Here is a 17,134-nt window from a genome sequence, read left to right on the forward strand (position 1 = left end):
TACTTCTGAACCTTCTTCAAGATATATTGCAAATATTTTTGAACTGTCTTATAACATGTCACTATTATTCAAAATAACTCTTGTTTTAAATTGCAAGCACTTTAAACTATTTAACCTTCAACCCTGATTCTTATTGATCTTGAGCCATAGGCCTTATTCTTCATAAACCATTGATTGTTGAATTCCCAGATACGAGCTAGACGCATACGATACTACTCCACAAATACATATCTACCACATACTGAATTCTGATATTGAATTGCTTGACATACCAAACTTTATTCCTTGTTTAACAGAAGATCAATCCTTGGAACCCTTGAATCCTTGGTCTTCTACTTTCTGATTCTTTCCTTGATTGAAAGCCAATCTTTTTAAATTCTTTGTTATACCTTCATAGTATTGTGAAACACTCTATGCTTCAAAATAAATGTTGTTAATGATTCAGCTTATTGAATTACATTGGTTATCTTATTGAATTATTTTAGAATTGGATGGTTTTATAAATGGGGACCAGATTCGTGGTCGGACCAGATTCGTGGTCATAATAGGCCAATGTGTGCCTTGGATCCAGTATATAGAGCAAAGCCGAGAGCCTTGCTCGGGGTTAGTGCGTGACTGATCAGCAGCCTAACCTTGTTTTTTTTAAAAAAAATGAAAATTGAATATCCAATTCTAATTATGCTTATTCAGAAACTTGATTCTTCTGAATCACTTCAATTGATTATTGCTTAACCTCAATTGTTTCTATTATGACTTGCTGAGCTAGTTAGCTCACTCTTGCAAAACTATTTATGTTTTCAACAGTTGAAAAGGAAAATTTGTTGATAATAAGGATTCCCAGTCCAACATGCGAGCTAACAGGGGCTTTATATTAGATATGAGTTGTGTAAGATTGTAAGTACGATATCCTTAGCCATTGTAAGTCGAATTAGTTAGGGTTTGTTATAATGTAATAAAAGTTAAGATAATGGCTTGTTTTCATACTTTAACCTGTTGCGATCCGTGGTTATTTTAAGAAGGGTCAATGCATATAATATTATATACAGGTATATATATTATGTGTGCGTTGTGAGCCCCAAACTTCTGACCCGGGTTTGGAGGGCGTCACATTGGCACTGCTGCTGGGGACTGTAGTGTTAACCTTTAGTTTATGTGTTTGTCATCAGTGATCGTTAAAGTTCATTAAATCGGATATTGTTACTTACCTTCTCTTTTTCTCATCATATTTCAGGTACTCTAGCGATCGTTTATGCAAACACGTTCGCGAGTTTGTAGGAGAATTCTGGATAAAGACGAGGAAGAAGTTGTAGAGGAGCGAAGGGAAGATTTTGGGGATGATGAGAAAGTAGTAGAATAAGAGAAAATCGAAGAACCACCTTTATTAGAGATGGGTGATCAAGCAGATAATACTAAGGCATTGATGGACTATTCTAAGCCTAAGATCAATGATACTCAGTCAAGCATCATCAGGCCAGCCATCGTGGCTAACACTTTTGAGATCAAGTGGAGCACGATTCAGATGATACAGAACTCAGTTCAGTTTGGGGTTCTCCTACTGAAGACCCCAACATGCACATCAAGGATTTCATCAAAATCTGCGACACTTTTAAATTCAACGATGTGTCTGAAGACGCTATCAAGTTGCGATGATTCCCATTCTCTTTAAGGGATAAAGCAAAGTGCTGGTTACATTCTCTACCAGTAGGGTCTATCACCAAATAGGAGCATCTTGCTCAAAAGTTTCTCACTAAATTCTTTGCTATGGCGAAGACTGCTGCAATCAAGAATGCTCTTACTCAGTTTGCTCAGCAAACTGGTGAATCTATGTGTGAGGCTTGGGATCGATATAAGGAGATACTAAGGAAGTGCCCCCACCATGGCATGCCTGATTGGATGATTATCAACTATTTCTACAATGGTTTAGGTGCACAATCTAGACCTATGCTCGATGCAGCATCTGGTGGAGCCTTATGGGCTAAAAGCTACAATAAAGCTTATGAGTTAATTGAGCTAATGGCAGCCAATGAATACCAGAATCCTACACAAATAATGTTGCAAGGAAAGGTAGCAGGAATTGGAAGTGGATACAGCTACTGCCATAGCTGCTCAACTTCATGCTTTGACGATGAAAGTGGACTCTTTGGCTAATTATGGAGTTAATCAAATCACTAGTGTTTGTGAGCTTTGTGCGGGGGCACATGAAACTGAGCAGTGTGCTATTTCTAGAGAATCAGCTCAATTTCTAAGCAACTTTCAGAGATCACAACAACAAGCTCCAGCCACTTATCATCCGAATAACTGCAATCATCCTAACTTCAGCTGGAGCAACAATCAGAATTCGGTGCAATAATTTTATCAGCCATATACAGCAAGGTAGTATAACCCTCCTGGTTTTCAGCAACCGCAATATATCCCGAAGCAACAACTTCAACTTCAGCAGTTACCACAAGCTAATGAAAAATCTGAACTGGAGGAGTTGAGACTCATGTGCAAGAGCCAATCTGTGTCTATCAAGACCTTGGAGAATTAGATCGGGAAAATTGCTAATGCATTACTGAATCGATAACCTGGCACGCTTCCGACCGATACTGAAGTGCCAGGCAAGAAGGAAACTAAGGAGCATGTTAAAGCAATCACATTGAGGTCTGGTAAGGTTGTGAATCCTAAAAAAGCTATGACTCCATATATTGAAATAGAGGCCGAAGAAGAAGAAGTGCAGAATGAAGCCGAAGTGGAGCCAAGGAAGACTACTATTGAGCACACTCCTCCTAAGAGTAATACAGGGGAGAAACAGATATATCCTCCACCTCCTTTTCCTAAGAGGTTGCAGAAGAAGAAACTGGATAAGCAATTTGCGAAGTTTCTGGAGGTGTTCAAGAAACTTCACATCAACATACCTTTCACTGAAGCTCTTGAACAAATGCCTAGTTACGCGAAGTTCATGAAAGTTATTCTCTCTAGGAAGGTGAAATTTGATGACTTAAAACTGTTGCTCTCACGGAGGAATGCAGTGCAGTGTTGCAGCAGAAATTACCTCTGAAGCTTAAAGATCCTGGAAGCTTCACTATTCCTTGCACCATTGGGAATGTGTCATTTTATAAGTGTCTATGTGACTTGGGAGCTAGCTTTAATCTGATGCCCTTGTCAATCTTCAAAAAGATGGACTTGCCTGATCCAAAGCCTACATACATGACTTTGCAGTTAGCTGATTGTTCTATTACATATCCGTGATTTATTGTGGACGATGTCTTGGTCAAGGTGGATAAACTCATTTTCCCTGCTGATTTTGTAATTCTTGATTTCGTGGAGGATAAGAAAATTCCCATAATCTTGGGAAGACCTTTCTTGGCTACTAGCCGAACCTTGATAGATGTGCAGAAAGGTGAGCTTACCATGCGAGTGATGGATCAAGATGTAACTTTTAATGTGTTCAATGCCATGAAATTCCCTACAGAGAATGAGGAGTGTTTTAATGTGGAAATGGTCGATAGTGTGGTTAATTCTGAACTCGATCGATTGCTAATGTCTGATGCCTTAGAAAAAGCCTTGTTGGGGAATTCAGATAGTGAAGATGGCGAGGGTGATGAGCACTTGTAATATATAAATGCTTCTCCCTGGAAGTGAAAGATGGATATGCCTTTTGAATCTCTTGGATTGGAGGAGCTGAAAAGTTCTTCGAAGTGCCTCAAGCCATCTATTAAGGAAGCTCCTACTCTTGAGCTTAAACCTTTACCTGAACATTTGAGGTATGCATTTTTAGGTGATGCATCTACTTTGCCTGTTATTATTGCATCCGACCTTTCAGGTACCGATTAGGAGAAGCTTTTGAGAATTCTTAGAGAGTTCAAATCGGTAATTGGTTGGACTATAGCAGATATAAAGAGAATCAGCCCTTCTTATTGTATGCACAAAATTCTGCTAGAGGAAGGAAGCAAGCCTACTGTTGAGAAACAGAGAAGGCTAAATATGATCATGAAAGAGGTAGTGAAGAAGGAAATCCTTAAGTGGCTAGATGCAGGGATCATCTATCCTATTTCTGACAGTTCATGGGTGAGCCCAATTCAATGTGTGCCAAAGAAAGGTGGTATCACTGTGGCAGCAAATGAGAAGAATGAGCTTATTTCTACACGAACAGCCACGGGGTGGAGAGTTTGCATGGATTATAGGAAGCTGAACAAAGCTACAAGGAAATATCACTTCCCTTTTCCTTTCATTGGTCAGATGCTGGATAGATTGGCTGGGCATGATTACAATTGTCTTCTAAATGACTATTCGGGATATAATCGATTTGTATCGCTCCAGAAGATTAAGAGAAGACTACATTCACATGTCCTTTCGGCACTTTTGCTTTCCGAAAAGTTTCTTTTGGGCTATGTGGAGTGCCAACCACTTTTCAGAGATGTATGATGGCTATCTTTTCTGATATGAATGGAAATAACATAGAAGTGTTCATCGACGATTTCTCCGTCTTTGGAACTTCTTATGATGAATGCTTGCACAATCTTGGGTTAGTATTGAAAAGGTGCGTTGAGACCAATTTGGTTCTCAATTGGGAGAAATATCATTTTATGGTGCGCCAAGGCATTATTCTTGGTCACAAAGTTTCTAGTAAAGGTCTAGAGGTGGACAAAGCCAAGGTGGGGGTGATCGAAAATCTCCCTCCACCCAAATCTGTTAAGGGAATTCATAGTTTTCTTGGTCATGCGGGTTTCTATAGGCGATTCATCAAGGACTTCTCGAAGATTTCGAAGTCATTGTGTAATTTGCTAGAGAAAGACATTCCTTTCAAGTTTGATGACGAGTGCCTTGCTGCTTTTGAGATATTGAAAAAGAGTTTGATTACAACACCTGTCATAGTTGCACCTGATTGGTCTGAACCATTTGAAATGATGTGCGATGCGAGTGACTATGCAATTGGAGCAGTTCTTGGGCAACGCAGGAACAACATATTTCATGTAGTCTACTATTCTAGTAAGACTCTTAATGGTGCTCAACTGAATTAGACCACTACTGAGAAAGAACTTTTGGCTATCTTCTATGGTTTTGAGAAATTTCGATCGTATCTACTTGGGACGAAGGTGACAGTTTTCACTGGTCATGCTGTAATGTGATATCTCATCTCAAAGAAGGACTCGAATCCAAGGTTGATTCGATGGGTTCTTTTACTTCAGGAGTTTGAGTTAGAGATCAAGGACAGAAAAAGGACTGAAAATTAAGTTGCCGATCATCACTCGCGTTTAGAGGATCTAATTGCTATTTCACAAGATAAGTCTTTAATTAATGAATCTTTTCCCAACGAGCAGTTATTTGGAGTGCAGGCAGAAGAACCGTGGTTCGTCGATATTGTGAACTACCTTGTGAGTAACGTTATGCCTCTAGAGTTGACTCCTGCTCAAAGGAAGAAGTTTCTATATGAAGTGAAGTGGTATATATGGGATGAGCCATTTCTTTTTTGTCAAGGAGCTGACCAAATCATTAGAAGATGTATTCCTTACAGTAAAATGGGGGGGGGGTCTTGAGAGATTGCCACTCAACGGCTTTTGGAGTATATTATGGTGGAGAAAAGACAGTATCTTGTATTCTTCAAGCAGGATTCTTTTGGCCAACTTTGTTTAAAGATGCTCATCAGTTCATTTTGAAATGTGATCGATGTCAACGTGTGGGGAATATGCCTAAAAGGGTTGAGATGCCTCTTAATGTGCTTCTCGAGGTCGAAGTCTTCGATGTGTGGGGAATTGACTTCATGGGGCCATTTGTCTCATCTTGTAACAATCAATATATCTTATTGGCGGTTGATTATGTATCGAAATGGGTTGAAGTAAAGGTATTGTAAATAAACGATGCAAAGGTAGTGCTTAATTTTCTTCATAAGCAGATATTTATAAGATTTGGAACTCCAAGAGTCATAATTAGTGGTGAGGGGTCGCATTTCTGTAACCGCAAGTTCACTGCTATGATGCAAAGGTATAATATGAATCATCGCATTGCTACGACTTATCATCCTCAGATGAATGGTCAAGCCGAGGTGTCTAACAGGGAGATCAAGCGCATTTTAGAGAAAGTTGTGTGTCCATCGAGAAAAGATTGGTCTTTGAAGCTTGATGAAGCTGTTTGGGCATATCAAACAGTGTATAAGACTCCGTTAGGGATGTCACCGTATCAGTTGGTTTATGGTAAGGGGTGTCATTTGCCGGTGGAGCTAGAGCGTAAAGCGTATTGGGTTTTGAAGAAATTGAATCTGGATTTGGATGCGGATGGAAAGAAGACGATGCTTCAATTGAATGCTCAACGAGTTTCGACTTCAAGCTTATGAGAACAACAAAATGTATAAGGAGAAAGTCAAGAGGTGGCACGATCGGGGTCTAGTGCTCAAGTCATTTGTGCCGGGGCAACAAGTTCTTTTGTTCAACTCTCGTCTTCGTCTTTTTCCTGGAAAGTTGAAGTCAAGATGGTCAGGGTCGTTCGTTGTCAAAACCGTGTTTCCACATGGAGAGGTGAAGATTTTTGAGAATGATCTAGACCAAGCATTCAAGGTAAATGGTCAGAGGGTGAAGCATTACTATGGTGATACGACAAACCGCGAGGTGGTTAGTGCCGTTTTATTGTCCATTTGATCTCGAGTTTCTACGTCAAGCTAACGATGTAAAAGCAAGCACTTCTTGGGAGGCAACCCAAGTTTGTTGTACATTAGTAAGTAGAGGAAGCAAGAAGAAAAGAGAAAATCACAAAAAAATCAAAAAAATAGAAAAATTCAGGGCCAACTTCAGAAGCCAGGCGCGCCCGCGCTAATCTAGCATGAGGCCACGCTGAAATTACAGAGACACGACGTGCCCGCGCTAATCTAGCGTGTGGCTGTGCCGATTTGGCAGAAGTAGAGCGCGCGTGCGCTGTCCTAGCGCGCGGCCGCGCCGAGGTCCTGACTTAGAAAAATAAAAACAACAGTTTTGAAGAGGAAAAACGGGATTTTTGCTACAAAATTAATTCCTACCCGAATTTTACCACCCACATCCAAATTTTCCTCTCCAAATCAAACCCATTATTCCCACTATTCCGATAATCAAATCCCACTTCTATTCTATATACAATTCTCTTTTCACCACCTATATATACAAACACTTATACACAAACTTCTTCACCACTTCACAAATTCTCAAACACAAATTATCTCTCAAACACAAAACTCTTATTCTCTCTACTCAATTCCAATGGCACCCATGAGACAAAGAACACAAGTAAGCAGCAGCACCACCGACTTTTCTAGTGTGGGTGGTGTAAGGCCGAGGTTCTCTACTCTCAAGGCTGAAACGGAGTATACGAGGCTTCTCTCAAAGCCTATCATCAAGAAGCGAGGTTTTCTGGCATCGGGGAAGGATGGTAAGCTGTTGGAGATGATTCTGGAGATGGGTTGGGTTCCTTTTTGTGAGGCACCCGCTGTTGTTCCCATGAGTGTTGTTCGCGAGTTCTATGCGAACGCGAAGGCTGAGAAGAATGGCTTCACGGTGGTGTGAGGGCGGACTGTGGAGTACAGTGCCGATACTATTAGAAGGGTGATTGAGCAGCCCGTGAGGAAGCCCGGGCAGGACACTTGGAACAATAAGACTCTAGAAGACTTTGATCTGGATCTTATTTTTTGCTACACTTTGCATGCCTGATACACACTGGAAGATCAAGAGGGGCACTACTGAGTATTCTACATTCCCGACTTTTAGCATGAACAAGTTTGCCCATACATGTAACGCGTTTATTTGTGCTAACATCATGCTATCTTCGCATGTGTATGAGATTACTATGGAGCGCGCATGGCTGTTCTGGGGCATTCTTCAGGGCGATTATATGGATCTGGGGATGGTGATTTATCAGGGTATTCTGAAGTTCTTGAGGGGGAGTACCACGGGGTCTATACCATATGCGTCCGGTGTGACAAAATTGTGTGTGGCGGTTGGTGTTCATTGGCCAGCACACGAGCAGTTGCAGATTCTGAGTGCTCATATTGACAACACTACTTTAGCTGCTGGGGCCACCCAGGCGAGCAGGATTGCTTGGAGATCTCAGCTAGGAGATGAGGCAGGTCCATTACAGCAGGCACATGAGGAGGAGGAAGGAGCTGGTATTGGAGCTGGCATGAGCATGACGCAGTATATGTGTCTGGCTAGGAGGATGGATGCGATGCATGACATCCACAGCAGGTTTACACGTGATCTCACCCAGGCATCGGGGATAACTTTCAGAGCCACCAGTGTTGACATCCAGGGGCTAGTATTTGGTGAGGATTCCGTGTATCCACCTCCGGACACGCCTGACACTCCACCCGTTGAGGGTGAGGAGCCTGATTCTGATTTGGTATGCCTGATTCCTTACTATTACCTTCATTGATGACAATAAATATTTTAAGTTTGGGGGTAGTAGTTGAAGGAATATGTTTTGTGTGAGTCGCATATAGTTTGCATATTCATGATAGTTTAGTTCATATAGTTGAATTTTTGCCATGTAGTTTTTTATTTTTGGTAGTTTTTATATTAGTTTGTTCATATAGTTCATATATTTGCATTATAACATGATCTCGTATATGATTTTTCTGATTGACTTGTGATATTGATGCTAGTGTAGTGATGTCATATTTAGTAATGTTGAGTTGTATTAAGTTGATTTGCATGCTAGATACACTTATATTTCACTAAGTCTTATAGGTTGCTTAAGTGCTAGATCATGATCATGGTTTGTTTGTCTGTCGAGGTTTAATCGCTTGTTTATAATTAAAATTTAGGATATTCTATTAATAATAAAATAACATGGATTTTTAGAAATTGGAAAAAAATTGGATTTTATTGGTAGTTGTTGTGGCTAGGTGTCAAATGGCTAGTAGCCGGCTCATATTTATATGAGTACTCTAGGGTTGAACGAGATGAAACGAAATGCACTCGTTCAGAAATTGTGAAAAAAAAGAGAAAAAGAAAAGAAAAAAAGAAAAGAAAAAAATAAGAAAAAAAAAGAGAAAAAAAAAAGATAAGTATTATGTATAATTGATCACGAGTGGGCTGTTTAGTACTCGAGTTCTTAAGTTCTTTGGGGACTTTGTTCCTAGTGACCTAAGGCTTTTATAGTCTGGGATCCACTAACCTAACGCTCGCTACATGGGTACTACTGTATAAGTCTTTTGTGGACCTCACTCATTGCTTGATCAAATAAGAATATGTGTGTTTTTTTTAATAAAAGCATGAATCCATATAAAACTCCGATATAAGAATTGAATTGTTATAAGTTATTTTGAGTCTAGCTTTTTATTTTATTTATAACCTTATGATGGCATTGATGAGTAGTGAGTCATGATTATTGATCTAGTTACTATAGTATATCTGTAAGCATTTGCACACACGCATGCCTCTAGTTTGTAAGTTGATTTGTATGGTTTGATTGATCTTTTTGTGAGTAACAACATTTTTTAAGATGTTGCTTGTTGATTGGTTTAGTTATTCTATTGGGATCGTTGCATTCATTTAGTTGTATTCATGCATTTTTGTTTCTTGTTCTTTGATTCTGTTTATGCTTGAGGACAAGCATCGATTCAAGTTTGGGGGTATGTTGAGTGGCATTTATGACACTTTATAATGCTCTATTAAGCTTTGAATTGATGCATTTGTAATCAAGTTGTTGGTGTTTTAATATGTTTTCTAGTGTTTTTGCATTTCAGGCATTATTCTAAGAATCAGGTGAATTAGCATTGTTTTGGTGCTAATATGGAGTTAGAATGGTGTCCAAAGAATAAAGATCGGGAAGCCAACTTGATTGCAGCAAGAATTAAAGAAAATCAGAAGTTTTTCCAGAAGCATGACACACCCGCGCTGGTCTAGCGCGTGGCCGTGCCAATTTGTCAGAGAGCCAGCGCCCGCGCTGATGAAGCACGCGGCCGCACCGGGTCGGGATCCCAGAATCCTGATTCTAATGGAATTACAATTGAAGGACTTCTATCTTACATGGGCAACTATATATACTTAATTAAAGGACGTTTTCAATAGAGACAGACGTACCAGAGCACAAAGAGAGCCGTAAGAAGACCTTGTTAGCACGATTCAACGAAGACGAAGAAGATCTTGGTTTTACTTGTGAATCTTTGTTCTAAGTTGTAACTTGGATGCTAGTTTTCTTATTCGTTAACCTTACTCTTGTTTCGTACTTGGTTTTATTATTTATTCAGTATAAAGACTACATTTATTATACCATGCTTTCATCGGAACCCACGTTCATGATGAGTCCGATTATGGGCTAATCGTTATCGTGGGGTTCTAGCGGATTTACTTATGGATTTCTTTAGTTAATTTGTTTCGATACCTTAGTGTGTGGTGATTGTATGATAACCTAGTATTGGTTGTGCTTATTCGTCTTATGAGCGTCGCGAACTTATAAGATAGCGTGTTAATCTTTAATGAAGCGATAGTGAATTTAAGGATTTAGAACTTGCCATGCTAGCATAGGTTCATGTGTTATTGTTATGCATGATTCGTAGGTAATTTTAACCATCTTATTTGCCCTGTGTAATCATGATAGATAACTTGTGCTTTAAACCTTTATGTTGTCAAATTCTATAGACATATAGGGTCTCAATATAATTGGTGTCTATTCAGTTTTTATCTCTTTTGTGGATGTCTGGTAGTATGTTATTCATGCAATGAAAGTTGGCGTTTAGCAGTTTCGTGTTATCTGATTAGTATCGTCACCATTGCATGCTAAGGTTAAGAACAATAAGGCTATTGAATGAAGCATTTAATGAAGTTAGAATCCCATGTTTGTTTCATATAATATACAACTCTCTTTACCGTCTTAGTTATAATTGTTAGTTTAAATCATAGTTATAATCAACCCCAATTTATTATCGTCTTAGCATTGGATAATAACCATATCATCGGTGCATAAGTGCATAAATTACATAGTTAACCAAAGCCAGTCTTTGTGGGAACGAACTAGAAATAATTCTATATTACTTGCGAACGTGTATACTTGCGTGAATTATTAGCGCGTGTTTAGCCCTAACAGGTAACCAAATCGGCTAGTACCGGCTCCGGTGATAGTTGGACGATCGGATGTTCGTGTGGATACCTTTGGAGAGCAGATCTTCGAAAGGAGGGCTGCTGTGTTGGTTCATCAAGATCAGGACGTCCATTACAATTAGAAATAAAGCTTTATTAAGGTAAACATCTACTCTCCATAATTATCTATTCATCATACATAGATCCTGAGGTAGGGATTCGATTTTTTTTTGATTTTCCACTGCGTTTAGATGCCCGAATCCCTAACAATGGTATCAGATCTATGTGTATAATGGAATGATTTAGTTACGTATTTAACAGTTTTTTTCCAATATATTAAGCTTGAATCATATCTGTCATGTATGTATGTTGATGCTGTTTATGTGTGAAATTTTATATGCATGCTGTTATGTTGATTATTGATCAAACTGTTATATAGAGCTTTCTGTATATTTACGTGATGTTTACTTATATGATGATACTAGCACGTAATATTTTTCCATGACTGATCTATGCAATTTCCATGTTATGCTTGATATCTGGCTAAAGATAGTGACCTAAACTATTGGACAGATGGTGTATTGACATGATCTGTTCTACGGGGAATGATTAGTGTGTATATGATACATACTTCTGTAACTGCATATAATTCAGTAGGGGTAAAGACTAGTTCAAATATGATCTGTAGTTCTGAAATTGAGATTTCTGTACTAGTCTGGTCTTCCATTGATGCACATAACCGATTATTCGTTGACGGATTTATCAATTGATGGAATTATCCATTGATGGATTTATCCGTTGATAGATTTATCGGTTCATGGATTTATCGGTTGATGGATTTATCCGTTGATGGATTTAACCGTTGATGGATTTATCTGTTGATGGATTTATCCGTTGATGGATTTATCCATTGATGGATTTATCCGTTGATGGATTTGTGCATTATCCGATGAAACTACATTTGATGCAGTAGTGGCAGAGGCTGGTTAAGATATGATCTTTAGTCCTGAAATTAAGATTTCTGTACTAGACTGGTCTTCCGAAATTAAAAATTTCTCTTTCGAGCTTGACCTCAGCCGGGGTCTGCCGCCCCGGACCCCGCCCGGGGGCTCCCGCCCCCGAACCCCCGCCCGGGGCTGCCGCCCTCGAACCCCCGCCCGGGGCTGCCTCCCCGCACCCCGCCCGGGGGCTGTCGCCCCGGATCCCGCCCGGGGGATGCCGCCCCTGAACACCCGCAAGATTTTGTTTTTTTCAAGTTCTTTATTTGTTTATTTGAGTATGGTGTTGGTTATGGCCTTAAGACCTTTAGATTTAAGTTTATGGTTTTGGTTTTATAAATACGACTTGCATGTCGTTTTCATTATTGTTGTAACTATTTAACCTCGAATGTAACTCGAGTTTTCTTATGTAAGTACATTAGTATAGGTTATTTTTATGTAATGTAAATCAAGAAGACATGATCCAAGAGGAGAAGCAACTATCGAAATAAGAAGAATGAAGACTTGTAATTGTAATTATATTATTCATCATAGATTGACCTTGATCCTTTCATTAGCTTGAAAGGATCACATAGGATAAAGGCCATAACCAAGCACGTTTACATACCGCACTTTACATATTGATGTATAAATGTATGTATAGAATAGTTAATAATGCATGCTTTAATTAGATTAATTATGCATGAATGTATGTATTAGATACTTCACCCATACCATGCCTGCTAAACAAGATAAAATCTATGACGACTCAAGATTTTGAAATTTACAAACGATTATGAGATTCTCGTGTTTATGAAACACGAAAAAAAATTACAAATCTTCTTTATTTCTAACATGGGGCGATTTTAGAGCCGGCAATTTGGTACACGACACGAAAATGACACGAAAATAACGGGTTTGGTTTGACATTTTTGGTACACGAACACGAAAGTACACGAATGAATTTAGTGTCGGTTTTGGGTTTACACTTGGGTACATGACACGAAACGAAAGTACACGAAATAAATAAATATTTAAATAAATTTATCTGAATTATATGAATACATATATTTTACAATAATATTTTACATATAATATTTACAGAAAATAGATTCAAATTTAAATTTCATAAGACTCAACTACACTTGAGTATTTATGACTTGTTAACTTAAGACTCGACTAGTAAAAACTTAATGTTTAAATATATATTTTATTTATCTTTATTTTTATTATTAATTTTAAATTACTGTTAGTCCCTTAACAATATAGCAAGAATTACAGAAGGGGGGTTGAATGAAATTCTTGAACCTTTTTCTTGAAATAAAAATGTTCAACTCGATTATAGATATATTTGTTTTGATTAGCACAATGCGGAATGTAAACTTAATTGAATCAAAACATAAGTAATTAAAAACAAGAGTCTTTAAAAACTTTCTGGTGGATTTAAATAATTCAACCAGAGATATATAATATATCGAGAGGACTCTGTGTGCAGAAATGCTCATAGCTGCTTACAAATGGAACTACTGAGAATACAGGAAATGTTAAGGATTCTGCTTACAAAGATTTCTCTGTTTTTGTGTTTCTCAGCTATCTCAGTTATTTTTCTATTTGCTACTCTCTTGGTTTATATAATACCAAGATTACAAAGTCAAAAAGACTGAACAAATATAAAATCTAACAGTCTTAAGCTTTGCTGCTTTTCGTCCTCTATTACTTAGTTATTGGGCTTCCACAGTGTGTTTGTCTACATCTCGACGGTTGTGTGTCAGCTTTCACTGTTCAACTGCTGTTTGAATTCTTCATATGATCATCCGTCGACTTTCAGAACATCTGTTGATGATTTAATTGATCATCCGTCGACTGCTATATTAAACATCCGTTGATAGTCATTTGATCATCCGTCGATGGCTTTGTTAATCATCCGTCGGTAGCTAGTTTGGCACTTGACTCTATATCACTTATGCAGAATTACAAGACATCATTTATGTATAATTAATCAACCTATTCTGCATATCTAGTTAAAGTCGACATGACTTATATGCTACTACAGATTCTATACAAAGGTGCATACATAATTGTACTACAAACTTATTATTACATAAGCTACTCACTCGATGGATAATAAGTTAATCATCCGTCGGGACTTTAATGAGTTATCTGTTGGGACTATAATTCTTATCCGTCGAGTGCTACATAATTTCACTAAGTAAAATCTACTTAGATGTTTTGTTTATGAAATCATCAAGTACATAACATATGCACAACAATCTCCCCTAATTTATGTCTACTGGAATTGTAGCCATAAATTAAGAGATACTTGATGATAACAAAACATCCTGAACATATATCTTTAAAGATAAGTAGATAAAACTGAAAGTGCTTCTCTTAATCAAAATGTGCAAGGTTTGGCTCACAGTCAATTCAAGATGCTCCTCTAGCCTGAGCAGATTTTTCTAGTTCCTTGAAGGTCTGGATCTTCTTCCAAGCTTTCTGTTATTTTCTTCAATTTGATTCTGGAGCTGCCTGTGGAATTCTAGTTCATCAGATTCTGAGAGATCTAGCTTTTCTTGCATTTCCAAGAGAGTCTCATTGCTAGAGATACTCAATTGGTCTTCTAATCTGAAGAATCTTCTTACACCCTTGTCATCCATGAATTCCATCAGCCAGTAGGGCCTTAGATGCACTCTTCTCCCTGTGTATGGGATGATTAGAGTCTTTGGGAGTGCATCTTTAGCTCTAACACTCCTCAGCTCTTCAATCTTCTTCAACACTAGTCTTCTTGCAGTTATATTGAACCCAAAGTTTTTCTTGAAGGATGAATAGACTTTAATCAACACAGCTTGGCTTTCTTGAAGAATCCTGTGAAGTGGCCACTGAATCTCCCTTCCTCCTTTGTATTTGAACACCAACCTTTCAGGTAGGTTTCTGTATGCATCAATTGCCCTTACTTCATCCAGTTCATCTAGATAAAGATTTAGATCTGAAAATACTTTGATGTCACACAAGTACAAGTAGTCTCCCTTGTTGACCTTGGGTTGAGCTTCAACTACTGACTTGGATTTGAGAGGTGACAGCTTCACTTTCTTGACTGCCCTTGACTTTGTCCTTTTTGGCTTGCTAAGGATTGGTAAGTTGAAGTCAAGAATTGGTATGTTATCCCACTCTATTGGCTCATCCTTTGGTACAATAGATTCACCATGTATGTTCCTATAGGGATCCACCACCCTTATGTCTTCAAATACCACAGAGGGCTTTGATGCTTGAGTTGTAGCTGGTGTGGATTCCTTAGGAAATTGATCTTCCAATTCCTTGTCAACAACATCCAGTTTCCTTTTTGTTCTTCTAGCCAATTCTTTCTTCCTTGGGGATTTCTTCTGTTCTTCAATTTTCTTCTTTGATTCAGCAGCTTCAGATAGTTGAGAGGGAATTTGTTGAGAAGAGTTTATAGCCTGTAGCTTGGCCAAGATAGCAATCTCTTCTTTCTTTTGTTTAGACTTCTTTGCATCTAGAGCAGCTTGCCTCTTTTCCTGCTTTAATCTGGCTTTTTCTTCTTTCTTTGCTTGAGCAAATTGTGGATGTCCAACTGCCACACAAATTTCCTTTCCATTTCTGAATATCTTAGCAATTCTCACTTTTAAAGCTGAATCAGCTGGATCTTTATAGAAGACAATAGATCTTAACAGAAGCTTCTTTTCATCAGGCTTGGGTGTCTCATACACAGTGTCCATAGGGTTCTTCCAAGATGATTTTGGATAATTTTCCCTTGGTTTAAGAATTGTTTCAACCTTTGTAGACTTGATGCAGGAAGATTGTCCTTTTTCCAGATAGTTCATGCTCATCTCATTCACACTGATTGGCTTGACATGAGAGTGATGGATGGCTGACTGAACTGGCTCCTTGACTAGTTCAAACTTTTTCTGTATCTCCTCATCAATCTTATTCCAGTTGATCAAACTCAACTTTCCTTTTTCAGCAACTTTTAAATTTGCTGCTGCTGCTTTAATTAGATCTATACCATCTACAACTGTTGGCTTGGAAACAGTAATTGAAGGTACAATTACTTTGCTGATTTGTACTTGAAGTTTCTCTCCCTCAGTTGGTCCTTTCTCCCCCTTACTTGATTCTCTCTCCCCCTTTTTGTTATCATCAAGTTGAGGAGTTAGGCCTTGTGCTTTAGCCAGTTGCATGAGAAGATTTGCCTGAGTCTGTTGATTTTGAAGAAGGATAGCCACTGAATTCTCAATAACTTGAACTCTGTTTTCCAGCTTGGCTAGCTTCTTTTCAGAATCTGATTCTCTCCTTAATCTTAGTAATAGATCTTGCATGGTACCATATGGCATTACTGAATCCAGCTTCTCAGAATTGTATGTCCTCAAGTCAGCTATATCTTTTTTTAGTTCATCCACACTCATATTCTGTCTTAAGTGCTGGATCTTCATGAGATGTAGAGAGTCTAGGTGAGCTTGAAGAATAGCCTTGGTACCAGCATCTGAAGTTTCCTGAAGGGCCTTTTGAATAGCCATCACTTGCTTGACCAAAGACACATCAAATTGTCCTGGTGTAAATTCCTTTGTCCATGCCCATCCAGGTAAATTTAAAGCAGAACTTGGGCCTTCATCTCCCCCTAAGTTCATGCTTCCATCCAAAGAAACAGAGTCATCATCATTAGAATTTACTCCAAATTCTTCAGAAGGCTCACCAGCTTGAGAAGGCATCCTATTGACAGCAGCTTTATCTCTTTGAAGAGATTCTGAGGTGTGTACTAAATTCAAAGTCTGTTCTGCCTCCATATTGCCCTGAGCAGCCAACAATTGATAGGCTGACACAGGATGAGTAAAAGTGTCAGCATCCAAGGAAATGTTATCAATTTCAGCTTTGTAATGTTGCTGAAATTGTCTTTCCTTTTCAGCATCATCCACAATCATTGACTCACTAGCAATGGCTAGATCCACCCTTATTTCTCCTGTACCTGCCTTTCTCTCATAATCTCTCTTTTGTTGCATCAGGGTCTCACCCTGGCTCCCCACCCTCACACCCTCACCTTCACCTACTAAGGTGGGACTCCTCTCACTCACTTTTGCCAATCCTGAATAAATGGATTACTGAGATTCACTCTTTTACTCTCCTTTTTCG

At 38.6% G+C, this 17,134-nt stretch overlaps 1 non-coding gene across 1 annotated transcript; it reads right to left on the reverse strand.

The window, feature by feature from the left end:
* Positions 1-1,776: 1,776 nt before the first annotated feature.
* On the reverse strand, positions 1,777-1,883 carry LOC141662930 (small nucleolar RNA R71). The gene has a single exon (XR_012551030.1). It is a non-coding gene; the product is annotated as a small nucleolar RNA R71 (small nucleolar RNA).
* Positions 1,884-17,134: the final 15,251 nt, after the last annotated feature.

The sequence above is a fragment of the Apium graveolens genome, chromosome 5 (genome assembly GCF_009905375.1).
Source record: "Apium graveolens cultivar Ventura chromosome 5, ASM990537v1, whole genome shotgun sequence".
NCBI lineage: Eukaryota > Viridiplantae > Streptophyta > Magnoliopsida > Apiales > Apiaceae > Apium > Apium graveolens.